At 45.0% G+C, this 27,380-nt stretch overlaps 1 protein-coding gene across 1 annotated transcript in view; it reads left to right on the top strand.

The window, feature by feature from the left end:
- Window positions 1–27,380, top strand: part of VIPR1 (vasoactive intestinal peptide receptor 1) — a 206,725-nt gene that overhangs the window by 12,913 nt on the left and 166,432 nt on the right. The window lies entirely within an intron of this gene.

Genomic DNA, 27,380 nt, shown 5'->3' with positions numbered 1-27,380 from the left:
TAATACTGCCCCCTATGTACAGGAATATAACTACTATAATACTGCCCCCTATGTACATGAATATAACTACTATAATACTGCCCCCTATGTACATGAATATAACTACTATAATACTGCCCCCTATGTACAAGAATATAACTACTATAATACTGCTCCATATGTACAAGAATATAACTACTATAATACTGCCCCCTATGTACAAGAATATAACTACTATAATACTGCCCCCTATGTACAAGAATATAACTACTATAATACTGCCCCTATGTACAAGAATATAACTACTATAATACTGCCCCCTATGTACAAGAATATAACTACTATAATACTGCCCCCTATGTACAAGAATATAACTACTATAATACTGCCCCCTATGTACAAGAATATAACTACTATAATACTGCCCCCTATGTACAGGAATATAACTACTATAATACTGCCCCCTATGTACAAGAATATAACTACTATAATACTGCCCCCTATGTACAGGAATATAACTACTATAATACTGCCCCCTATGTACAGGAATATAACTACTATAATACTGCCCCCTATGTACAGGAATATAACTACTATAATACTGCCCCCTATGTACAGGAATATAACTACTATAATACTGCCCCCTATGTACAAGAATATAACTACTATAATACTGCCCCCTATGTACAGGAATATAACTACTATAATACTGCCCCCTATGTACAAGAATATAACTACTATAATACTGCCCCCTATGTACAGGAATATAACTATTATAATACTGCCCCCTATGTACAGGGATATAACTACTATAATACTGCCCCTATGTACAGGAATATAACTACTATAATACTGCCCCTATGTACAAGAATATAACTACTATAATACTGCCCCCTATGTACAGGAATATAACTACTATAATACTGCCCCCTATGTACAGGTATATAACTACTATAATACTGCCCCCTATGTACAAGAATATAACTACTATAATACTGCCCCCTATGTACAAGAATATAACTACTATAATACTGCCCCCTATGTACAAGAATATAACTACTATAATACTGCCCCCTATGTACAAGAATATAACTACTATAATACTGCCCCCTATGTACAAGAATATAACTACTATAATACTGCCCCCTATGTACAGGAATATAACTACTATAATACTGCCCCCTATGTACAGGAATATAACTACTATAATACTGCCCCTATGTACAAGAATATAACTACTATAATACTGCCCCCTATGTACAGGAATATAACTACTATAATACTGCCCCCTATGTACAGGAATATAACTACTATAATACTGCCCCCTATGTACAGGAATATAACTACTATAATACTGCCCCCTATGTACAAGAATATAACTACTATAATACTGCCCCCTATGTACAAGAATATAACTACTATAATACTGCCCCCTATGTACAAGAATATAACTACTATAATACTGCCCCCTATGTACAAGAATATAACTACTATAATACTGCCCCCTATGTACAGGAATATAACTACTATAATACTGCCCCCTATGTACAGGAATATAACTACTATAATACTGCCCCCTATGTACAGGAATATAACTACTATAATACCGCCCCCTATGTACAAGAATATAACTACTATAATACTGCCCCCTATGTACAAGAATATAACTACTATAATACTGCCCCCTATGTACAAGAATATAACTACTATAATACCGCCCCCTATGTACAAGAATATAACTACTATAATACTGCCCCCTATGTACAAGAATATAACTACTATAATACTGCCCCTATGTACAGGAATATAACTACTATAATACTGCCCCCTATGTACAAGAATATAACTACTATAATACTGTCCCCTATGTACAAGAATATAACTACTATAATACTGCCCCCTATGTACATGAATATAACTACTATAATACTGCCCCTATGTACAAGAATATAACTACTATAATACTGCCCCCTATGTACAAGAATATAACTACTATAATACCGCCCCCTATGTACAAGAATATAACTACTATAATACTGCCCCTTTCTCTTCCCACAATCCTTTGCTGTGATGTCACCCCCCTGCATATGCAGCTTATTTTTAGTCAGATTCTTGCACTGTATGACGGTTGTTGTACACGTGGCGGTTTTTCCATCCTGTACCTGTCGTTCATGTCTCGCTGCGGTTCCGTTACCTTTAATCAACCTCACAGAATATTTGCTGAAGCAACAATTCCTGCCGGAGCGTGAGAGAATCCTCCCCTGAGTGAGCACTTACCCCCAGTGCACAGAACCAGAGTGATTGTCCCTGATGCTTTGTCTTGTTACATTGTTATTAATTCTGATAAACCGACTGCTGATTGTATCTGGTCCTGGAAAAGTTGAGTTCTTGCACGATGACAACTCCAAAAGTGGTTGTCACACAACTCTTCCACTGTTCCCCCTTTTATTATCCAGATTTGGTGCTCAGTAGAAGAGGAAAGCTGGATCAGAACTTTTGAAGATTCCAGAAGTCAATCAGTGCCACAGGGGGAATGCCACAACTTTTCTGGGAAATGTGTGGATTCTGATCACTTTAAGTAAAATTTACATCCAGTGCAAAAAGCTAATGGATAAAACTCATGTTATTGCCCCCGAGCCCCCGATCAATTTGGTGTTTGTTATTTAAAAATCCATCCACCCATTCACAAGATATGACCTCTATAAGTTTCTATGAGAATTATACAATACTAGCCAATGGGCGGGGACATGTTAGGTTACGCCCCCTTTATTAGTATGAGTTGATTTATATATTATCTTCCAGAAGCCGTATCTTTTGAACGGTTGAACTGATGTTAAAAAAACAAAAGCCAAATTTATCAGGGACATGGGGAGAATCACATGATTTATGACATGTGGCATTTCATACTTTGTGATAAGACCCCTTTAAGTAGCACCCAATGTCGTGTATCTGTCACTAATTCAGCTTGATGTTCATCTCTTGTGAGTAACTTCCTCCTATGTGGACAGGATTCTGTGTGGCAACCAGTAGCTTCTTCCTGTGTCTTACATAATCAAAGTGTTCCAGGTCCTCCTAACATAACATGTACATTTGTACACAGCGCCCCCCGCAGCTTGAGACTGGTACATGCAGCGCACCGTACACAAATGGTTACGAAAGAAAAGAAGTGTCAATGTCATCTAAGATGAAATTCGGTAGACGTCTAAGATTTTCCTTCTGTTACACCAATGCCTTGTGCTGCCCCTCATCCTAATGCTTTATACTGCAGCTGTAGGAGATCGATGTGGTCAGATAGTAAGTGTGAATGGCTACTGAGATACCTGCATACAGTACATACAGCCACCACTAGGGAGCACAGGAGAATACTACATACTGTATATACAGCCACCAATAGGGGGAGCTCAGGAGATTACTACATACTGTATGTACAGCCACCACTAGGGGGAGCTCAGGAGATTACTACATACTGTATATACAGCCACCACTAGGGAGCACAGGAGAATACTACATGCTGTATATACAGCCACCACTAGGGAGTAGCCCAGAAGATTACTACATATTGTACATACACCACCACTAGGGGGAGCTCAGGAGATTACTACATACTGTATATACAGCCACCACTAGGGAGCACAGGAGAATACTACATGCTGTATATACAGCCAACACTAGGGAGTAGCCCAGAAGATTACTACATATTGTACATACACCACCACTAGGGGGAACTCAGGAGATTACTACATACTGTATATACAGCCACCACTAGGGAGCACAGGAGAATACTACATGCTGTATATACAGCCACCACTAGAGAGCACAGAAGAATACTACATGCTGTATATACAGCCAACACTAGGGAGTAGCCCAGGAGATTACTACATATTGTACATACACCACCACTAGGGGGAGCTCAAGAGATTACTACATACTGTATATACAGCCACCACTAAGGGGAGCTCAGGAGATTACTACATACTGTATATACAGCCACCACTAGGGGGAGCTCAGGAGATAACTACATACTGTATATACAGCCACCACTAAGGGGAGCTCAGGAGATTACTACATACTGTATATACAGCCGCCACTAATGGGAGCTCAGGAGATTACTACATACTGTATATACAGCCACCACTATGGGGAGCTCAGGAGATTACTACATACTGTATATACAGCAACCACTAGGAGGAGTTTAGGAGATTACTACATACTGTATATACAGCCACCACTAAAGGGAGCACAGGGGATTACTACATACTGTATATACAGCCACCAGTAGGGGGAGCTCAGAAGATTACTACATACTGTATATACAGCCATCACTAAGAGGAGCTCAGGAGATTACTACATACTGTATATACAGCCACGACTAGGGGGAGCTCAGGAGATTACTACATACTGTATATACAGCCACCACTAGGGAGCACAGGAGAATACTACATGCTGTATATACAGCCACCACTAGGGAGTAGCCCAGAAGATTACTACATATTGTACATACACCACCACTAGGGGGAGCTCAGGAGATTACTACATACTGTATATACAGCCACCACTAGGGAGCACAGGAGAATACTACATGCTGTATATACAGCCAACACTAGGGAGTAGCCCAGAAGATTACTACATATTGTACATACACCACCACTAGGGGGAACTCAGGAGATTACTACATACTGTATATACAGCCACCACTAGGGAGCACAGGAGAATACTACATGCTGTATATACAGCCACCACTAGAGAGCACAGAAGAATACTACATGCTGTATATACAGCCAACACTAGGGAGTAGCCCAGGAGATTACTACATATTGTACATACACCACCACTAGGGGGAGCTCAAGAGATTACTACATACTGTATATACACCACCACTAGGAGGAGCTCAGGAGATTACTACATACTGAATATACAGCCACCACTAAGGGGAGCTCAGGAGATTACTACATACTGTATATACAGCCACCACTAGGGGGAGCTCAGGAGATTACTACATACTGTATATACAGCCACCACTAAGGGGAGCTCAGGAGATTACTACATACTGTATATACAGCCGCCACTAATGGGAGCTCAGGAGATTACTACATACTGTATATACAGCCACCACTATGGGGAGCTCAGGAGATTACTACATACTGTATATACAGCAACCACTAGGAGTAGTTTAGGAGATTACTACATACTGTATATACAGCCACCACTAAAGGGAGCACAGGGGATTACTACATACTGTATATACAGCCACCAGTAGGGGGAGCTCAGAAGATTACTACATACTGTATATACAGCCATCACTAAGAGGAGCTCAGGAGATTACTACATACTGTATATACAGCCACGACTAGGGGGAGCTCAGGAGATTACTACATACTATATATACATCCACCACTAGGAGGAGCTCTGGAGATTACTACATACTGTATATACAGCCACCACTAGGGGGAGCTCAGGGGATTACTATATACTGTATATACAGCCACCACTAGGAGGAGCTCTGGAGATTACTACATACTGTATGTACAGCCACCACTAGTGAGAGCTCCAGCGATTACTGTATATACAGCCACCACTAGGGGGAGCTCAGGAGATTACTACATTCTGTATATACAGCCACCACTAGGGGGAGCTCAGGATATTACTACATACTGTATATACAGCCACCACTAGGGGGAACACAGGAGATTTCTAGATACTATATATACAGCCACCACTAGGGGGAGCTCAGGAGATTACTGCATACTGTATACACAGCCACCACTAGGGGAGCTCAGGAGATTACTACATACTGGGGCACGTGTAGCATAAGTCCAGCTTTGCCCGTTTGATCTTTGGGACTTTTCTTGGCTTTTTCTGCTGGTCGCAAATAAGCAAGCACCATGAATAGTGTCAAAAATTAAAGAAAAAGGCAAGACAAAGGTACATGTAGCACTATCTATATACAGCCACCACCAGGGGGAGCTTACATTCTATAAATACAAAAACCACTAGGAGAAGCTCACTACATACAGATTATACACAGCCACTAGGGGGAAATCACTACATGCAGATTATACACCACCACTAGGGGGGGATCACTACATACAGATTATACACCACCACTAGGGGGAGATCACTACATACAGATTATACACCACCAGTAGGGGGAGATCACTACATACACATTATACACCACCACTAGGGGGAGATTACTACATACAGATTATACACCACCACTAGGGGGAGCTCACTACATACAGATTATACATCACCACTAGGGGGAGATCACTACATACAAATTATACACCACCACTAGGGGCAGGTCACTACATACAGATTATACACCACCACTAGGGGGAGATCACTACATACAGATTATACACCACCACTAGGAGGAGATCACTACATACACATTATACACCACCACTAGGGGTAGATCACTACATACAGATTATACACCACCACTAGGGGGAGATCACTACATACAGATTATACACCACCAGTAGGGGGAGATCACTACATACACATTATACACCACCACTAGGGGGAGATTACTACATACAGATTATACACCACCACTAGGGGGAGCTCACTACATACAGATTATACATCACCACTAGGGGGAGATCACTACATACAAATTATACACCACCACTAGGGGCAGGTCACTACATACAGATTATACACCACCACTAGGGGGAGATCACTACATACAGATTATACACCACCACTAGGAGGAGATCACTACATACACATTATACACCACCACTAGGGGTAGATCACTACATACAGATTATACACCACCACTAGGGGGAGATCACTACATACACATTATACATCACCACCAGGAGGAGCTCACTACATACAGATTATACACCACCACTAGGGGGAGATCACTACATACAGATTATACACCACCACTAGGGGGAGCTCACTACATACAGATTATACACCACCACTAGGGGGAGATCACTACATACAGATTATACATCACCACTAGGTGGAGATCACTACATACATATAATACACCACCACTAGGGGGAGATCACTACATACAGATTATACACCACCACTAGGGGGAGATCACTACATACAGATTATACACCACCACTAGGAGGAGATCACTACATACAGATTATACACCACCACTAGGAGGAGATCACTACATACAGATTATACACCACCACTAGGAGGAGATCACTACATACACATTATACACCACCACTAGGGGGAGATCACTACATACAGATTATACACCACCACTAGGGGGAGATCACTACATACATATAATACACCACCACTAGGGGGAGATCACTACATACATATTATACACCACCACTAGGGGGAGATCACTACATACATATAATACACCACCACTAGGGGGAGATCACTACATACATATTATATACCACCACTAGGAGGAGATCACTACATACAGATTATACACCACCACTAGGGGGAGATCACTACATACATATTATATACCACCACTAGGGGGAGATCACTACATACAGATTATACACCACCACTAGGGGGAGATCACTACATACATATTATAGACCACCACTAGGGGGAGATCACTACATACATATAATACACCACCACTAGGGGGAGATCACTACATACATATTATACACCACCACTAGGGGGAGATCACTACATACATATTATACACCACCACTAGGGGGAGATCACTACATACAGATTATACACCACCACTAGGGGGAGATCACTACATACAGATTATACACCACCACTAGGGGGAGATCACTACATACATATTATAGACCACCACTAGGGGGAGCTCACTACATACAGATTATACACCACCACTAGGGGGAGATCACTACATACAGATTATACACCACCACTAGGAGGAGCTCACTACATACAGATTATACTCCACCACTAGGAGGAGATCACTACATACAGATTATACTCCACCACTAGGAGGAGATCACTACATACAGATTATACACCACCACTAGGGGGAGATCACTACATACAGATTATACACCACCACTAGGAGGAGATCACTACATACACATTATACACCACCACTAGGGGGAGATCACTACATACACATTATACACCACCACTAGGAGGAGCTCACTACATACAGATTATACTCCACCACTAGGAGGAGATCACTACATACATATTATACACCACCACTAGGGGGAGATCACTACATACAGATTATACACCACCACTAGGGGGAGATCACTACATACAGATTATACACCACCACTAGGGGGAGCTCACTACATACACATTATACACCACCACTAGGAGGAAATCACTACATACAGATTATACACCACCACTAGGGGGAGATCACTACATACAGATTATACACCACCACTAGGAGGAGATCACTACATACAGATTATACACCACCACTAGGGGGAGATCACTACATACAGATTATACACCACCACTAGGGGGAGCTCACTACATACACATTATACACCACCACTAGGAGGAAATCACTACATACAGATTATACACCACCACTAGGAGGAGCTCACTACATACAGATTATACACCACCACTACATTGTCTACAATGATTCCCTCCCTTAGTGGTCACTGATGAAAGATACATTTGTATAATAAAGCTGATGACACATCACAGAATTTGTATCTCTGTATCAGATAAATACTAGACCTCTCACCTTCCGTCCAGCAGATTCTTTCTTGTGTTACACAATATTTTTTACGCACTTGTTGACAATTAATGCCAGGAATGTCACACACGCGTTTTGCTCACATACCGATCAGAACTGTTACCGTTTAACAGAGAAAGTCATAAAGATCCTGGTAAATTCAAGGTTCCTGATGTGACGGCCGAGGTCAAATAAGCCACCGGAAGCAAATTCCATGATGGGACTGAAATGCGTTGTGATGTCTCAGTAGCCCCGTAACCTGCCTGGTGCTGCCATTCCAGCGCTTCTTCCTTACGGTGGGAGAAAGGTGTCAAGACAATGTCTTATTAACTTACGCGTTTCGGTCTGTACTGGTTTGTAGACATGAATCACATGATCAAAAGTATTTCAAATGACTGTAAATTTGGCTGGTTAGGATCCTGGCTACCTCTTGTATGGACATGTGAGGCTAACGCATTTGGTTCTTTTAGTGTCCATTGGAACAGGAGGGGCACCTTCATGTCCAAGTCCTGAGTCTACTCAGCAATGTTTGGTAGGTGGCCTCCTACACTACAGCTGATACAAGACTCTGCAAACCCTATATTAATGGAAATCTGAAAAGTGACGCGTTTCAGGCTTACTGAGACTAAAGTTATATGGGACGACTTCAAATATGGCTTTATAGGAAATGACGATTATCACAGTCCTTCAGTCATCACTGGGCATTTATAGACTGTAATAGATGGAAACTCACGCATTTCACTCTGTACTATGATTTAGCCTTAGCCCAGTCACTCTGTGCGGAGCTATTTATTATTTAACTGGTGTACGGTGCGATTCACGAGCAGAGAGATTGACTTAGTCACATTTGGTTTGATGTGAGTTAAAAATAAAACACTTTCTAACGCATTTTGGTCAGTAGGTCTTGGTTATTTACATAATCTATAATGCAGCCATTCCTTACCCTGCCATGCTTTTTCCAGAATTGAAACGCGTTTTGGTCTGCACATGAACCATAAGACTTCACATAATGTTCAGATTGCATTGAACCTGCAGATAATTGTGGACATTACATGGGTAAAACCCTTGTGAAGATCTGAAACGCGTTTTGATCTCCAACAATTCACTAATTAGTTCATCACAACTTCCAGAGCGGAGCGTTGGTCCTTCAGACTGTACCTGACTGGCTGCTATACTTTTGTAGTACATAAGAGAGAGTACACTGGCGCGTTTTGGACCTTGATAAGGCACCTTTTTAGTACCTCCGATGAGCTGCTGTAATCAGGACCTAACCCTGAACCTATGGCCAACCAGGACATGACAGGGATCAAGCTAGACTTGTTCCTATGCGTTTTAGTCCAGATTGGACATTGGTGATATTGTGGGCACCTCAGTAGTATCCATAGATTGGCACCAGGTGTCGGAAAATGAGCGCCTGAGCCCCTGATACACACGTGGGGGGGGGGGGGGTGCTGCCACATTTCATGTTTCGCAGGTCCTACAACCTATAGACGTTGATGATATCTGAGATGTGTTATCTCAGTGTTATCAGGATCTCCACAATCCCATGTGAGTGACGCGTTTCGGTCCGTTTTTAGTTCTATAGATGGCAGTATTATATAACACAGGAGGTTGTCCATGCTCTGCCTGTCATCTGTATATACAGGTGACAGCTATAATTACACCGCCCCCTGCGTTATTATACAACCGCCACCCCTGGCCGCCATGATGACAGCAGGTGAAGCGACAGTGGAGCACTGGGTATTGTACATTATACAGATCTATTAAAGGTGGCGTCGCGCCAACCTTCTCACATCCTCCAGGTTAACAATGTTACTGCCCACGCTGTCTGCGGGGAATGTGAGGAAATACAATGTATCTGTGATTTTATTTGCTTTGTGATTATTGTCACTTCGTATAATTAGATTTTGGTGCAAAAAATACACAAATATAACCCAGATGTATTTATCTAAAAGGAAACTGTCAGCAAGTGTGACCATAGACATCCCTGGAGAGATGTGTAATCAGACCTCACACTGCTGTGCTCTGTGCTCTCGGCAGCCAGTGTTATGTACTGTCCCTGGAGAGATGTGTAATCAGACCTCACACTGCTGTGCTCTGTGCTCTCGGCAGCCAGTGTTATGTATTGTCCCTGGAGAGATGTGTAATCAAACCTGACACTGCTGTGATCTGTGCTCTCTGCAGCCAGTGTTATGTATTGTCCCTGGAGAGATGTGTAATCAGACCTCACACTGCTGTGCTCTGTGCTCTCTGCAGCCAGTGTTATGTATTGTCCCTGGAGAGATATGTAATCAGACCTCACACTGCTGTTCTCTGTGCTCTCTGCAGCCAGTGTTGGGTATTGTCCCTGGAGAGAGGTGTAATCAGACCTCACACTGCTGTGCTCTGTGCTCTCTGCAGCCAGTGTTATGTACTGTCTCTGGAGAGATGTGTAATCAGACCTCACACTGCTGTGCTCTGTGCTCTCTGCAGCCAGTGTTATGTATTGTCCCTGGAGAGATGTGTAATCAGACCTCAAACTGCTGTGCTCTGTGCTCTCTGCAGCCAGTGTTATGTATTGTCCCTGGAGAGATGTGTAATCAGACCTCACACTGCTGTGCTCTGTGCTCTCTGCAGCCAGTGTTATGTATTGTCCCTGGAGAGATGTGTAATCAGACCTCACACTGCTGTGCTCTGTGCTCTCTGCAGCCAGTGTTATGTATTGTCCCTGGAGAGATGTGTAATCAGACCTCACACTGCTGTGCTCTGTGCTCTCTGCAGCCAGTGTTATGTACTGTTCCTGGAGAGATGTGTAATCGGACCTCACACTTCTGTGCTCTGTGCTCCCTGCAGCCAGTGTTATGTACTGTTCCTGGAGAGATGTGTAATCGGACCTCACACTGCTGTGCTCTGTGCTCTCTGCAGCCAGTGTTATGTATTGTCCCTGGAGAGATGTGTAATCAGACCTCACACTGCTGTGCTCTGTGCTCTCTGCAGCCAGTGTTATGTATTGTCCCTGGAGAGATGTATAATCAGACCTCACACTGCTGTGCTCTGTGCTCTCTGCAGCCAGTGTTATGTACTGTTCCTGGAGAGATGTGTAATCGGACCTCACACTGCTGTGCTCTGTGCTCCCTGCAGCCAGTGTTATGTACTGTTCCTGGAGAGATGTGTAATCGGACCTCACACTGCTGTGCTCTGTGCTCTCTGCAGCCAGTGTTATGTATTGTCCCTGGAGAGATGTGTAATCAGACCTCACACTGCTGTGCTCTGTGCTCTCTGCAGCCAGTGTTATGTATTGTCCCTGGAGAGATGTATAATCAGACCTCACACTGCTGTGCTCTGTGCTCTCTGCAGCCAGTGTTATGTATTGTCCCTGGAGAGATGTGTAATCAGACCTCACACTGCTGTGCTCTGTGCTCTCTGCAGCCAGTGTTATGTATTGTCCCTGGAGAGATGTGTAATCAGACCTCACACTGCTGTGCTCTGTGCTCTCTGCAGCCAGTGTTATGTATTGTCCCTGGAGAGATGTGTAATCAGACCTCACACTGCTGTGCTCTGTGCTCTCTGCAGCCAGTGTAAGGTATTGTCCCTGGAAAGATGTGTAAACAGACCTTTATGTATAATGTTAGTAGCAGCAGGACTGTTATATATGGATGTATATTCCAGGATTGTACCTTCTCCAAATGTACTTGGGGGGTGTCCTTACACTGCTGTGCTCTGTGCTCTCTACACTAATACTGTTTAGTATACACTTGTGCAGGCTCCAAAATTTGCAGGTTCCCCTTTTGAGGTATTAGGGTAACAAAAAAGCAATAAATATAAAATTACTAAAAATTCAAAATGAAATAAAATGTAAATAAATTGCAATAAAAATGTGTAATACCCTCCTTGTCCTTCGGGGGCGCTGTGACAATATTGCAGAATTGGAGAAAAGAACTCTATGATGTAAAACTCTTAGAAGCAATTTTAGGAACTTTATAAAACAACATTTTTCCCCCGTAATCCTCGCGCGTTCTCATTATTCGCGCTTCCATTCATCAGGAGTCGTCTGAGGCCGCAGGTTCGGATCTCCGGGGCGTCCGCAGCTGAATGAAGCCCGTAATCCGCCGCACATTGTCGCACGCCTACGCTCCCGAATATTCTCTACTAATTCATACCTTTATGTGTCCGACGGGAAAGACTTTCCGAGTAATGAGGTGGAATGTTACACGGAGGAAGCCAAAACTTCACCGAAAAATACAATTTCATACAAAATGACAAATTTCTGGGCAATAGCTTTGCTTTTCTTGAGATTTGGGAATGTGATGATAGAGCCGCAGTGAAGACTGACACAGGAAAGGAGAGGCAGGTGCAGGGACAGGGACAAGGGCTAAAACTGATACATGATACTGATACATACATGATACTGATACATACATGATACATGATACTGATACATACATGATACTGATACATACATGATACATGATACTGATACATACATGATACTGATACATACATGATACATGATACTGATACATACATGATACTGATACATACATGATACATGATACTGATACATACATGATACTGATACATACATGATACTGATACATACATGATGCTGATACATACATGATACTGATACATACATGATACTGATACATACATGATACATGATACTGATACATACATGATACATGATACTGATACATACATGATACATGATACTGATACATACATGATACTGATACATACATGATACATGATACATACATGATACCTGATACTGATACATACATGATACATGATACATACATGATACTGATACATACATGATACTGATACATACATGATACTGATACATACATGATACATGATACATACATGATACTGATACATACATGATACATGATACTGATACATACATGATACTGATACATACATGATACATGATACTGATACATACATGATACTGATACATACATGATACATGATACTGATACATACATACATGATACATGATACTGATACATACATGATACATGATACTGATACATACATACATGATACATGATACTGATACATACATGATACATGATACTGATACATACATGATACATGATACTGATACATACATGATACATGATACTGATACATACATGATACATGATACTGATACATACATGATACATGATACTGATACATACATGATACTGATACATACATGATACATGATACTGATACATACATGATACCTGATACTGATACATACATGATACATGATACATACATGATACATGATACATACATGATACTGATACATACATGATACTGATACATACATGATACTGATACATACATGATACTGATACATACATGATACATGATACATACATGATACTGATACATACATGATACATGATACTGATACATACATGATACTGATACATACATGATACATGATACTGATACATACATGATACTGATACATACATGATACTGATACATACATGATACATGATACTGATACATACATACATGATACATGATACTGATACATACATGATACATGATACTGATACATACATACATGATACATGATACTGATACATACATGATACATGATACTGATACATACATGATACTGATACATACATGATACTGATACATACATGATACATTATACTGATATGTGTCTGTCACATAATGTACATTATGTATCAGTATCTGGTATCATGTTTGTATCACTATCATTTATCATGTGTATCCTGTATGTATCAGTAACATGTATCCTGTATGTATCAGTATCATGTATGTATCAGTAACATGTATCCTGTATGTATCAGTATCCTGTACATTATGTGATACTGCTACATACATGATACTAATACATGCATTATACATAATACTGATATATAATATACATTATACTGATACATACATGATACATGATACTGATACATACATGATACATGATACTGATACATACATGATACTGATACATACATGATACTGATACATACATGATACATTATGCTGATACATACATGATACATGATACTGATACATACATGATACATGATACTGATACATACATGATACATTATACTGATACTGATACATACATGATACATTATACTGATACATACATGATGTATATGACCCAGCAGTTATGAGGGTCCTGGGCAGCCATGTTACCCCCATATGGTTTCAGTTAAGGGTCAGTACACTCTGAGTACACAGTATACATGGTGAGGAGAGTAGATGCGGCGTATTCCGGGTGTCTCGGATTCCTCTCTCGCCCTCGTATCAGCCGCTAATCGTTATATAAACATCACAATCGCAGGGTAATTGCTTTGCGCTGTTATCAGATCAGTAATCAGTGATCGGCGTCTAATGAGCTCATTAATGGTTCTGTGCCGCACACATGGCACCGGGCCCACTAGAATATTTCCAGGACATCGGAGAGGTGTGTAGTGGCATTTAAAGGGGCAGAGGTATCTGTGTTACTATATGCAGTACATGTGTGTATGTGTGTTACTGTATGCAGTACATGTGTGTATCTGTGTTACTGTATGTAGTACATGTGTGTATGTGTGTTACTGTATGTAGTACATGTGTGTATCTGTGTTACTGTATGTAGTACATGTGTGTATCTGTGTTACTGTATGCAGTACATGTGTGTATGTGTGTTACTGTATGTAGTACATGTGTGTATGTGTGTTACTGTATGTAGTACATGTGTGTTACTGTATGTAGTACATGTGTGTATGTGTGTTATTGTATGTAGTACATGTGTGTATCTGTGTTACTGTATGCAGTACATGTGTGTATCTGTGTTATTGTATGTAGTACATGTGTGTATCTGTGTTACTGTATGCAGTACATGTGTGTATCTGTGTTATTGTGTGTAGTACATGTGTGTATGTGTGTTACTGTGTGTAGTACATGTGTGTATGTGTGTTACTGTGTGTAGTACATGTGTGTATCTGTGTTATTGTATGTAGTACATGTGTGTTACTGTATGTAGTACATGTGTGTATGTGTGTTACTGTATGTAGTACATGTGTGTTACTGTATGTAGTACATGTGTGTTATTGTATGATGACGTGCATGTACATTGCAGGCAGCCTGTATGTGTGTATTCTCCTGCCAGTGTATAGAGAAGGGATAGGAAAATCCCGACCCCGGGCATATAACCTGCTCCGCTCCATTACCCTGAGGGTGTCCTCAGCTGATCACCGTCAGATATTAGGAAGTGGGTGCTATGTAGATTATCGTCATCACCGCATGCGCCTGACGTGTCCCTTTATAACCAGTCACTAGGACAGGACCCTGGAGACGCCGCCGGAGGAGTCGTGTCTGTGACTAACGCTGGTGTCAGGATCCTAATGTGAACAATCAATATTCACTGCAAAATTACATTTTGTATGAAGAAGTGAAAATGTCTCCGCCACATGGTGATAATACCGCAACAATGACACATCCATCTATATGCAGCAGAGCTGAGCTGGTCACATGCACAACAATATAGCAGAGCTGAGTCACACCAAAGGTATTAACTTGGTAAAAGCAGAATAGTGAGTGCAGCTCTGGGGTATAATACAGGATGTAACTCAGGATCAGTACAGGGTAAGTAATGTCATGTATGTACACAGTGACTGCACCAGCAGCAGAATAGTTCGTGCTGACTCATTCTGCTGTGAACTGCTGTGGGTGTGGTTGTGTGCTGCTGAGCTCCTGCACCACCTGGAGCAATCTCCATCCACCCAGGCCTGCTCTCTCCTCCCCAGGGAGGGAGTGGGTTCTCTGGGATGAATCCTGCAGGAAAGTCCCAGGCTCCTGTCTCCCGGACCAGGCCGGCGGGGGGCAGGAAAAGCCAGATACCGGCCAACATGGAGGGGGTGAGAAGATCTGCCCGGAGCCAAGGACGCAGCGATGTGACCTCGGCTGCCACCCCCAAGACCCAGGGAAGCCGCAAGGTCTCCGGTTCACAGAAGATCAAGGCAAGTAACATCAGCCTAAGTGCTCCTCCTGGAAAGCTGAGTGACTGTGCGGGAAAGCTGGGTGGTTCAGCTGAAAAGCTGGGTGCTCACGGAGGTGTTGAAAAAGCATGGGGTGATCTTAAGGCCCGGGAGTCTGCTTCCATCTATGGCTCCCGGATTGCTGAGCACCTCCGTGAGTACGAGGAAGCTGGAAAAGCGCTGAGGAGGCTCCAGGAGGAGATAAGGGAGACCTTGGCCCTAGCGGGGGTGGCCACTAAGAAGAAAAAGTCTGACTTTCTTACCACCATAGACAGACTTAAAGCCGAGGTCACCGCTCTGCAGGAGAAGCGTCATCTTATCCGCGAGCACAGTGGTCCGTTCCGTGAAAAGCTGGAGAATGACGCCCGGTTTGATGATATGCGCCAGGAGCAGTTAAGAAAGCTGAAGGGGCTTCAGATCCAGGCGGATGATGGCGATGATGAGGAGGATGAGGAAGACCTGCCGTGTCCGTCTGGTGGCCTGCACCAACACCAGCAGGCCTCGCACGACAGGCTGCCTGCAGAGCAAGCGCCATTACCATCAGGCTGCGGCTCTGCCAACCTGGAGGAGGAAAGTGATGACAGCGGCCAGGGGGGGGCGCTAATGGCTCAGATCCGTCAGCTTGAGTCCCCAGTTCACCTCCAAAACTTCTCCTTCGGCGATGATTTGCCAGATGACGACCAAAAGAGAAAGAAGAGAGCCAAGAAGATCAAGGCGTCTCAGGAGGTGAATCTGGTGTTTCGTCCCCTCCCTGTTCCCTCCGGGCGGGCAGCAGTGCCAGCCTGTCGTGTAGGCCCCGTTACCCAGCCCAGCACGAATCCTGCAGTGGACTCGGTGCCAGGGTGCGGGGAGAGTGCAAAGCCACGTTCCATCATGGCGCAGAGCACCAGCCTTGTTTGTAGTAGCAAGGATGGTGCAGGGAAGGCATCGGCCGAAAGGCCGGACAGTGAGGGCGATCCGGCAGGTCCTGGTACTGTGCGCTGCTCCCTAGTGGGAGGGGGGGGTGGCCCAGTGCCAGGAGCAGTGGCGGTGGCTCCTGTGGCCCCTAGCGCTGTGGCTGTTGCTTGCTCCGGTGAGCAGCGGCAGTGTGATGGGGCTGCTGGGGCTTGTGGTGCAGCGCCTCCCAATCATCCTGTGCAGCCTGTGCAAAAGGGCACAGGAAAAATATTATTCTGTATTGGCTCATCTGACCCTGGAGAGGGCACAAAGAGACTGTCCGGAGTTAATAAAGACAGGAGGCCTCTTGCATCTAGTGAGCAGCGATGCTCCAACCTTAGAAAAACTGCGGGACAACAAGGGGTTAATGCCAATGAGGCAGAGGGCACAAGTAAGATCGGGGTTGGAGCTGCCTCTTCTCAGGCTGTATCAGCTATGGAGGTGGCTCTACCCCCAGTGTCCAGTGACGCTGAGGCAACCCCAGGTCCTCCTGGCCCAGCTGGTGTGAGTGATGCAAGGAAGCGAGGCGGTAATGTACATAGTGTGGTGAATGTGGGGGTGGTGAATGGCGCTGAGGGGGATCCTGGTGTGAGTGCTGGTCCATCTGCACCCCCAGTGGTGGCCGCTCCCATAAGGAGCTATGCGAGTGTCACCGCTGGGGCAAGTGGGGTTAACTCCTTGTCTCCTGGCTCTGGGAACAGCGTTTTGCAAAGGTGTCTTCTGGAGGCTCTCAGGAGAGGGGAAAAGTCAATCAATGTAGAGGGGAGAGAGGTTGATCTGTCCTTCTGGACAGACAGGCATGGCCTGGCAGCCTTCCAAGAGAAAAGGGGGGGAGAGACTGTATGGTCTTTACCCACAACTGGGCCCGGAGCTGCCCGTAGGAATGTGGTTCGTCTTCGCTGGAGGGGCAGTGACGCATGCCCACCCAGGTCAAGGGTGGTGGAGCTCCTCCTGAAGATGAACTTCAGGGCTAGTGACATCTTTGCCCTGATACATCCTTATGGTACTCCGGAGTTCGATGTCAGCTTTGTTCGGCCGGAGGGCTTAGAGCTCTTCTGGTCGAATTATGAGCTGGCAAAGAACGAGCCCGCATGGCGAGACTTTGCTGTGCAAGCAGTGTCTCGCCAAAACACAGTCAAGAAGGTGACTGTTTTGACCCGTAACGAGTCACTTTCTTGCATGGACATCATGACTTGGCTCAGTCGTTATGGTGAGGTTGTACAGGTACCTCAGAAAAACCGCGATGAATTTGGCATTTGGTCTGGGGCCTGGACCTTCATGATGAAGTTGAAGTGTTCAGGCGGCACAGTCGCCCACATTCCTTCTTCAGCCTTTCTTGGGCGAGACAGAATCCTGATTTTCTACCAGGGGCAGCCGAAGGTCTGTCACAGGTGCGGTGACCCCACACACTTCAGCGCCAGCTGCCAAGTGCAGAAGTGCGCTTTGTGTGGTGGGCTAGGTCATCTCGCTGCATCCTGTAAGGACATTAGGTGTAACCTGTGTGGTGAGCTCGGTCACCCTTTCAGCCGTTGTCCTCGCTCCTTTGCCAATGCGGTTGTGACCCCAGTGGAGGAGAGCCATGAGGTTGCTTCTGCTGGGGAAGGTACCAGCAGAGGTGGAGGAGCTGAGGGGCCTGTGAAGAAAAGCAAGAAGAAGTCGCCTTCTCAGTTGAGGCGGCTTGAAGCCAGACAAAAAGGGAGAGAACTGGGGAAGCCTCAGGTTGCTGGGGTGACCCTTGGTCCTTCCTCAGAGGCTGGTCTTGCTACTGAGGCCCTGAGGGATGATGAGTTGGATGAGGAGGTCAGGAGGATGGAGCGCGAGAAAGGTGCCATGTCCTCCACGTCCTCCCATTATGAGAGTATGGATGAGGATAACAGGATTTGGCTAGAAAATAAGCGCAAGCAGAAAAAGAAAAAACGCGGCGTATCTAAGGTACCTAAGGAAGGGAAAACTTCCTCCCCTCTGGTTGAGCTTTCCAACCAGTTCCTCACCCTCGATGAGATCGCCTCCTCGGAAGGAGAGGCTGAGGGTGGGGTTCTGGAGGTGGCGGCGGAGCAGCCTGCAGGGGGCGCCGAGTCTCTATCCTCTGGGGATGCTGGGTCCTCAGAGTGGGAGACTGACTCAGAGCCAGGAGACAAGGACGAAGGAGAGGGTGGTCCGGGTGGGTCCTTGGGGGCCAGTAATAACATGGACACCTCAATTTCGTTAAAAAGAAGTTGCCCCAATTCTGAAGGGAAAAGGGAAAAGGGATCATCCTCAGAGGACAGTAGAGGGAAGGGAGGTAGTAAGAAAAAAGCCGTCTAACTCAATCACTCATGATGGCGGCACCCACTCCATTGACGCTGGCGTCCATTAATGTCGCCAGCATTAAGTCTGATGCGGCTAGATTTGCGGCCTTTGATTTTCTCGGCCGTGTTGAAGCCGACATTTTATTTTTGCAGGAGACCAGGCTGCCAGATTTGGCGGCCGTGTTTAAAGCTAAGAGGGAATGGAGACACGGGCCTTCCTATTGGTCTCTTGCGGCCGAGCCGTATAGCGGAGTGGCGGTCCTTTTTACCGCACCGGTAGAATGCCGACGAGTTATTGAGTTAGAAATGGGGAGGTGCCTGATCCTGGATGTCCTCATGAAGGGACAAGAACTTCGTCTTATTAACATCTATGGTCCCCAGTCCAAGTGGGACAGGAAGTGTCTCTTTATGAGGATCAAGCCCTACCTTTTTACAAGTCGGCAGGTGGTCTTTGGAGGGGACTTCAATGCTGTCACGAGGTCCCAGGATAGGGGAGGTTCCAGAGACAAGCTGACTTATGATAGCGTCGCTCTTAATAGCATAGCCAGTGAGGCTCGCCTGGTGGATGTCCACATCCGGCACACCCCAGGCCACGCGGGGTTCACCTATTATAGGGGTAGCTGCAGGTCTAGAATAGACAGGTTTTATTTAAAGGAGGAAGCCATCTCTTCAGCAGTGTCCGTTGTTGAGGTGGAGTTCTCCGACCACTGTTTAATTTTGTTTTCTCTGAATGTTACAGAGACCCCCCGGATGGGAAGAGGCTACTGGAAGCTCAATTCGTCTCTCCTGGAAGAAGCAGAGATCAGACAATCCTTTGAGGACTTTCTTCAGAGCCAGGTACCATTGCTGGGCCTTTGTAGCAGTAAGTCAGAGTGGTGGGAGATGCTCAAGAAAAGGGTGGCGAGATTCTTCCGCCAGCTCTCGAGCCTCAGGAGCCTGGACAGGTACCGCCTGTATCAGGGCCTGAGGAGGAAACTCGAGCATCTCGTCTCGACTGGAGGTAGTCGTGAGGACATCTCCAGAGTGAAATCCTTGCTGAAGAGGTGTCAGTACGATAGACACGCATCTTTGGTTTTTGAGAGGGATTACGGGAAATACCGCTCGCCCGACCCTTACAGAAACTGCAAGATGTCAGTGAATGGTAAAGTTGTCACGGGACTGGTTGACAGTACGGGATCCCTGAAAAGGTCCAGATCAGGGATTCTGGAGGTCGTCAGATCCTTCTACTCACACCTCTTGGGCAGGAAGGATCTAGATCGGGATGTGATGTCGGCTTTCCTGGCTGAAACTGTCCCTGCGCCAGGAGTAGACCCTTCTCTTGATGTTTTGATAGAGATGATCAGGGAAGAGGAAGTCAGCCTGGCGATTGAAGGGCTCGCCCTCAAGAAATCGCCAGGTCCGGATGGCTTAACATCTGAGTTTTATAAGACCTTTAAGGACGCCTTGGTTCCCCTCTTGACTGAGGTATTCAATGAGTGTCTTTCCTCGGGCGCTCTGCCGAAGTCAATGAGGAGGTCAGCCCTGATCATCCTGTCAAAGGGTAAGGACCGATCTCGTATTGAGAACTGGCGTCCCATAGCGCTTCTCAATACGGACAGAAAGGTTTTGGCAAAGGTGCTGTTTAATCGGCTGGTGCAGTTTGCACCCCGGCTCCTTTCGGGGACCCAGCACTGCTCTGTTCCAGGCCGTAGTACATTTAGTGCTGTGCTTTGTGTCCGGGAGGCAGTGGAGCAGGGCAGGGCTGGTAACTGGAAGGGGTACTTGCTGTCCTTGGATCAGGCAAAAGCGTTTGATCGGGTTAACCACGAGTACCTCTGGTCTGTCCTTCTGAGGTATGGCCTGCCGGGGGAGTTTGTCAATTGGCTAAAGGTTTTGTACGCAGGGGCAGAGAGTTTCCCGCTTGTGAACGGTTGGATTGGCCGCTCTTTTGAGGTTGGGTCTGGTGTTCGCCAGGGTTGTCCTCTGAGCCCACTTCTATACGTGTTTGCGATTGACCCATTCCTTAGGAGGGTTGATCGTGGGCCGTTGGTGGGAGTCGGGATGGACCGGGCGGCACCGGAAGCCACTCTAAGGGTGGTAGCGTATGCTGATGATGTCACCGTTTTTGTGTCCTCGAGAGGGGAGGCGCAATGGGGGATGTCAGAGGTTGACCGCTACTCAGAGGCTTCTGGGTCCAAGATCAACCGGGATAAGTGTGAGAGTCTCTGGCTGGGAGAGGGGGATCCAGGGTTTGATCTCCCGGACACTCTTCCAGGGCCCCAAGACTCTGCCAAAGTTCTCGGCATCGAATTTGGCCAGGGGGATTACCCCATGCAAAACTGGGACGGCAGGCTTAAGATCGCCGCCCAGAAGGTGGACCAGTGGAAGGGTTGGTCTTTGACCATCAGGGAAAGGGTGAACTTGATTAAAACTTACCTGCTCCCATTGCTGATATATCTGGGCAGTGTGTGCATGTTGCCAGAACCCCTCTGGACTCGGGTCTACAGTCTGTTCTTCCAGCTGTTATGGGGGAATAGGCTGAACCTAATCAAGAGGGAGGTTACTTACCGCACGAGGAGACAAGGAGGGTTGTGTATGGTCAACCCTGTGGTGTTCCTAGTGAATACCTTTCTTAAGATCAATATCGCAAACCTCTGGAAAGAGAGGGCTCCTCCGTGGGTATACTCCTGCAGGGGATGGTTTCGGCCTTTCTTCCAGGAATGGGAGACAGGAGGGCGAGTGAAGGATCTTCGTACACCACATGGGCATCTTCCGGCTTACGCTACCCCGGTTCTGAAGGTGATTCGCCGGTGGGGTCTGGGAATGTGGGAGATCAGGACCATGTCGAGGAAAGTCCTTGACAAAAGGGTTCTGTTGACCCATTTCCAGAAGCCTCTGGCCCTCAGGGATTGCCCAAGTCGGGATCTTGGGGTGGGTTTAGGTCTTTTGAATTCCATCAGGATCCCCTTGAAGTTTTGGGACTTGACTTGGCGCTGCTTCCATGGAAAGCTGTGTGTGAGGGACAATCTGAAGTGTAGGAGCTCTGAGGAAAGGGGTTGTCCCCGGGAGGAGTGCGGTGGCCTGCTGGAGAGCATGGACCACTTCCTGCTTCAGTGCCCCTTTAACACAGAGGTGTACAACCGGGTGGGCGCTTCCATCCATTGGCCCGGGTTGGCCGGTCTCTCCTATGCGGAGTGGGCCTATGGAGCATTCAGAGGCCTGGGTGGCCGGGACCGATGCACGTTATTTCTAGTTAGTCTAGTGGTCAGGTACCACACGTGGAACGCATGGTGTTTAGTATCGACGCAGCGTAAAATCCTCCCGGTGGATGAGGTGGTTAGGAACATTCTGGGTGACCTGGTGAAGGTGCGCTCTCTGGAGTATGAGAGGCTGGGCACGGGGAGGGCCTCTCTCCTTTGGAGGGGGTTCTCCTTTAGTGTCCCTTAGTCTGTCATCTCCGCTCCTGGTGTTGGGCTGAAGCTGACACTGTAGATTTTTGTTTTGTATCTGAGGTTATAGTGATGTAGGGCTTGCAGGCGCCGAACCTGGGCTTTATGTGGTTGGTTTGTTATGTTGATATGTTTAATGTGTTTGTATTTTGTGTACAGTGTGTATTTATGTAGTTATAGTTAATGTGTATATAGGTTGGTTGGTTTTGGGGTGTTGGTGTTAGGGTGTTAGGTTGGGAGGGGGGTGGATGGGATTTGGACAATATGATCCTGGGCACTGGTCTGGACTATATAGCGCGAACTTTGGACGTTAGACCAGTGTCTGGGTGGGAGGGTGATGGGCGTGGGATTTAGTTAGTTATATTTAATGTTTTTATTTCCTGTTTGTCTTTTATTTGCTGCGTATTCTTTAGTTATTTATGGAAAAAAAAAAAAAAAAAAAAATAATTGTAAAAAATTATATAAAAAAAAAAAAAAAAAAAAAAATTTAGGTGGTGGGATTGGGTGAAGGTTTTGTTTTATAATGCTGATTGTGTGGTGTGTGTGTGGCTGGGCCAGGAGATTTTCGTAAGTCTCTTTTAGTTTGTATTATTGTTTTGTTATTATTATTATTGTTTTGTTTTGCCAGAAGTTATGGCTTGATTTATGTTTATTGTTGTAATGTTTTTCATTTTTATATATAAAATAAAAGATTTACAGGATGTAACTCAGGATCAGTACAGGATAAGTAATGTCATGTATGTACACAGTGACTGCACCAGCAGCAGAATAGTGAGTGCAGCTCTGGAGTATAATACAGGATGTAACTCAGGATCAGTACAGGATAAGTAATGTCATGTATGTACACAGTGACTGCACCAGCAGCAGAATAGTGAGTGCAGCTCTGGGGTATAATACAGGATGTAACTCAGGATCAGTACAGGATAAGTAATGTCATGTATGTACACAGTGACTGCACCAGCAGCAGAATAGTGAGTGCAGCTCTGGGGTATAATACAGGATGTAACTCAGGATCAGTACAGGATCAGTAATGTCATGTATGTACACAGTGACTGCACCAGCAGCAGAATAGTGAGTGCAGCTCTGGGGTATAATACAGGATGTAACTCCGGATCAGTACAGGATAAGTAATGTCATGTATGTACACAGTGACTGCAGCAGAATAGTGAGTGCAGCTCTGGGGTATAATACAGGATGTAACTCAGGATCAGTACAGGATAAGTAATGTCATGTATGTACACAGTGACTGCACCAGCAGCAGAATAGTGAGTGCAGCTCTGGAGTATAATACAGGATGTAACTCAGGATCAGTACAGGATAAGTAATGTCATGTATGTACACAGTGACTGCACCAGCAGCAGAATAGTGAGTGCAGCTCTGGGGTATAATACAGGATGTAACTCAGGATCAGTACAGGATAAGTAATGTCATGTATGCACACAGTGACTGCACCAGCAGCAGAATAGTGAGTGCAGCTCTGGAGGATGGAGTTGTTGCTGGATTTCTAGTGTTATCTATATCCTTAAATTTGGGCAGAAGAAATTATCTCCGTAAAGTTCAGAAAATCAATAAATCAAGAAGATTCCGGAGATGTGGTGAGAAATGATGGGAGGGGGATGTGTAATTACATTGTATGTGGCACGGTAATGGATTGCGGAGCGGTGAGTCGCGCAGTCTATGGACGGTGCAGTAATATTGATCTGTGGACTGCGGGGAGATGATGGGAATTATTATTCTACGATGGATGTGAGTCATGTGAAGTCCTGATCCTCCGCCATCAGTCGTGACACTTAAAGCAGAGGAGGAATGTCACCGGATACAATCTCCCGGGATTCTCCGCTTCCAGACGTTGTGTATCTAATCCTGTTATGGTCTGCTGAAGTGTTATACTGTATCTAAGCTTATTATGTTGGATACTTTATGATGATGGTCACTGTATGGGTTACTGAGATGTGGTCCTGTTAGAATACTGTATGGTGGCTATATGGAGCACTATATGGCGGTATTATTGAGGCGCTGTATTTTCTGCAGTATTTTGGCTCATTATATGGCGGTATTATTGAGGCGCTGTATTTTCCGCAGTATTTTGGCTCACTATGTGGCGGTATTATTGAGTCACTGTATTTTCTGCAGTATTTTGTCTCACTATATGATGGTATTATTGAGGCACTGTATATTCTGCAGTATTTTGGCTCACTATATGGCGGTATTATTGAGTCACTGTATTTTCTGCAGTATTTTGGCTCACTATATGGCGGTATTATTGAGTCACTGTATTTTCTGCAGTATTTTGGCTCACTATATGGCGGTATTATTGAGGCGCTGTATTTTCTGCAGTATTTTGGCTCATTATATGGCGGTATTATTGAGGCGCTGTATTTTCCGCAGTATTTTGGCTCACTATGTGGCGGTATTATTGAGTCACTGTATTTTCTGCAGTATTTTGTCTCACTATATGATGGTATTATTGAGGCACTGTATATTCTGCAGTATTTTGGCTCACTATATGGCGGTATTATTGAGTCACTGTATTTTCTGCAGTATTTTGGCTCACTATATGGCGGTATTATTGAGTCACTGTATTTTCTGCAGTATTTTGGCTCACTATATGGCGGTATTATTGAGGCGCTGTATTTTCTGCAGTATTTTGGCTCACTATATGGCGGTATTATTGAGGCGCTGTATATTCTGCAGTATTTTGGCTCACTATATGGCGGTATTCATCACTTTACCCTGGCATAACTTGGCTCAGTGTTGTAGCGCTGCGTTACAGTATTATTTTCCCTGCTTGTATTTACTTGCTGTGTTTTTTTTTTTTTCTATTCCGGCTTCTTTTTTTAATCCCAAATCTGGGAAGAAGAAGATCTTTACTTCTAAGATGAGGTCACAGAGCGGTCGCCTCGCCTCCAAACACCAGAGAGAGGAGAAGTATCTGAGAACCTCATAAACAATGAAAACCCTGCAGGAATGGCATTTCATGGCTGGCACTGCGGCTGTGGGTGGCATCAGGGAGGTTGGCATGTGCCAGGTGGCAGCCAGTGCAGATGCCAGAGCAACCACAACTCATCTAGACAGCTGCGGGATAACAGGCACATCCATGCAGAGGGTTTGGGGCAATGTTTCAGTCAATGAGGGAGGACAGACTCAGGATGATACATTGTTGATACATTGTATCCTTTGATTGTAAATATTATGTTAAAGTAATTCTCATGTGATCTGCCCCCCATGTAATGGCCCCTGCGTTGTAAAATGTCCCTTTTAGTGGCTCCACATAGCGTAGAGCCCCTAGACCTGTGAACCTGCTATACCCCTCACTGAATGATGCCCCCTACCTATGGAATAATGCCCCCCTCCTGTAGTATAATGCCCTCTACTGGTCAGTGGCGTAACTTGAAGCTTCTGGGCCCCAGTGCACAATGCGTGTCAGGCCCCCGATTGTAATGTACTGTTTATAGTACTTGTCTTATCATATAGGAAAAATACACCATATGGGCCCCCTAGGCCTCATAGGCCCGGTTGCAACTGCAACCTCTGCACCCCCTCAAGTTACGCCAATGCTACTGGTGGTAAATATGCAAATATGTTTTCCAAGGTGTTAAATGGAAAACATTGCCTCATTTTTCTTCCTCGAAAGGCCGCCCCTTTAACAACAAGTATGACCTACAAGAAGCCTAAAAACATGATGTGGGATTAAGCCAAACCAGTATATCTATTCCATAAGGAACAGACTCCCAACTGTTTTGACCTGGTTGGGTCTCCTCTGGTTCTGTACTGAGGAGACCCAACCAGGTGGAAACAGCGCTGTCTGCAGATGGGAGTCTGTTCCTTCTGGAATAGATATACTGGTTTGGCTTAATGATTTTAGGCTTCTTGTAGGTCATACTTGATGGTTAGGGGGGCAATGTTTTCCATTTAACACCTTGGACACATATTTGCATTCTTCCCAGAATTCCCTAGTGGAGCATCTATGGCTTAAAGTCTCCACATGCCTTTAAGGCAACCTCTGCATAAGGAGAACTCTTACCTTCTGACTTGTGGTAGCATTCCCCCCTACCAGTGGTAAAATGTACCCCTCTTCCTGGCGTATAATGCACCCATTACTATGGTACAA

This window comes from Engystomops pustulosus, chromosome 5 (assembly GCF_040894005.1).
Source record: "Engystomops pustulosus chromosome 5, aEngPut4.maternal, whole genome shotgun sequence".
Lineage (NCBI taxonomy): Eukaryota > Metazoa > Chordata > Amphibia > Anura > Leptodactylidae > Engystomops > Engystomops pustulosus.
Note: the sequence above shows the minus strand (reverse complement) of the source record. Positions and strands in the feature narration are given on the sequence as shown.